The sequence below is a fragment of the Triturus cristatus genome, chromosome 4_2 (assembly GCF_964204655.1).
Source record: "Triturus cristatus chromosome 4_2, aTriCri1.1, whole genome shotgun sequence".
Classification (NCBI taxonomy): domain Eukaryota; kingdom Metazoa; phylum Chordata; class Amphibia; order Caudata; family Salamandridae; genus Triturus; species Triturus cristatus.
This window is the reverse complement of record NC_140586.1, coordinates 448,654,946-448,656,697: the sequence shown is the minus strand read 5'-3', so window position 1 is coordinate 448,656,697 and position 1,752 is coordinate 448,654,946. Positions and strand designations below refer to the sequence as shown.

Genomic DNA, 1,752 nt, shown 5'->3' with positions numbered 1-1,752 from the left:
TCCTGGGCAGCTGTGGTGCTAGTTTCACCTAGGGGTGGGAGGAATTTGCATAGTTGCCTTTCGCAAAATTGCGCGAAATGGCAAGGGCAAGAAATCTCCGCGAGCATGCGAACTTTAGCGTGCTCGCGGACGTTTTGCTGCGGCCGTTGAAAGTATCGCCTGTAAGTGGCGCTACTGTGTTTGCATGAGAATAAAACCAACCTGGTCACCGTGTCTTACTTCATTTATTTATTTATTTATTTTATTTATTTGCCCCTTTGCGGCCAACGTGCCGTGCTTTATTTATTTATTTAGATGCTGCACTTTGAAAGAGAACAATGAAAGAAACAGACTGCTTTTCCAGCAACAGAGTTTCATTCGATTTTGGATCCATTTCACTGGGGAACAAATGCTGCAAGTTTTCCTCTTGCCGTAGCTTCTTCCGAAGGTTCTTAATCTTCTTTGCCCACTCAATTACAGCAGGATCAGTAGTAGGTACGTGCTGGGCTGCAGCAGGTTTAGCGTTCCCTTCTGCAGCATTCTGTTGCGATTTAGTATCGCCGTCAGCACTAGACTGACGCACACCGACATCTGCCTTGACAGAAGCCCTTCCTATTGCCTGGCAGAGCTCGTCCAAATCATCTGGTTCCCCCTTGTCATGCTGCTGCTTTCGTTTCTCCTTCCGCTTCAGGTTCCTCTTTGCTGTCATGGACATCCCAGACTCGCTCTCTGCTTTCTGGACTGTCTTGCCAGCAGGAGCTTCATCCGGGCTAAGACCTGGTGGAAGGTCTGGTTTGCTTTTGAAGAACTTCACATATTTGTTCTCATACACCGGCACCTCCTTCTGTGGGACGTAGCCATCATTCACCTTCCGCGGCTTCCTCCAGGTTCCATCAGGATGCTGCGTTGCGGCGATGTACTTCCCTGAAATGTGACAATCCATCAAACATGACTAAAATAAGTAACCACGACAAAATCCCAGGTCACACAATTGAGGATGTGGTCTCGCGTCACTTAGGAATTGAAATCAGCAAAGCCACAGTTTTAGGAAAGATTCAGTTTCAGAGTTAGAAGAAACCACGCACATGCTATTGCAAACAGTTCTCATCAGTCACATACGGGGTATTCGCCATCTTGAAATCCCATCCAGTTCATTCGATTTTGGATCCATTTCACTGGGGAACAAATGAAGGAAGTTTGCCAGCAAGTCAGTAGGATCGAGATCGAGGTAGAGATGGACGGAAAGAAAGAGAGAGAGGAAGGGAGGGACGGATGGAGGGAGGGAGGGAGGGAAGCAGAGAAGTGGACACTCGCGGTGAGGTTTAAAAATACCTCATGGGGCCCGAATTCCGTTCCGCCGCGCATCGCGGAAGTTTCGACATTTTCGCGTTCCGCACGGAACACAAAAATTGTGAAATTTCACAAGTTCCACGAGCAGAACAGTATTTGCCGCCCACCCTTAGTTTCACCCCCACTGGTGTCCGTCTCCTGTCCCTCCGTAACCACTGGTGATGCTGCATGGGAGAGAGAGATGTAGGGTCAGGTCAATGGCAGCAACAGAACAAACGTATGCAAGCAATGCATGACAAAAGTTGACCAAATCTACATGTTGAACACCACCCTGTGCAATCACATCGTGCCAACTCACTACATAGACTCAAGTAGTGCGTGGAAACAGGATACTCAGGCATGAGTGAGCCATGTGATGACCACACAGCACAACACCCTGCTTGTGGCTCTGTTCAAACAGACACATAACTAGTTCTGAGCACA

The 1,752-nt window shown here is 48.2% G+C and overlaps 1 pseudogene; it reads right to left on the bottom strand.

The window, feature by feature from the left end:
• Window positions 1–286: 286 nt before the first annotated feature.
• Window positions 287–1,112, bottom strand: LOC146834547 (partner of Y14 and mago pseudogene; annotated as a pseudogene).
• Between the last annotated feature and the right edge of the window lie 640 nt (window positions 1,113–1,752).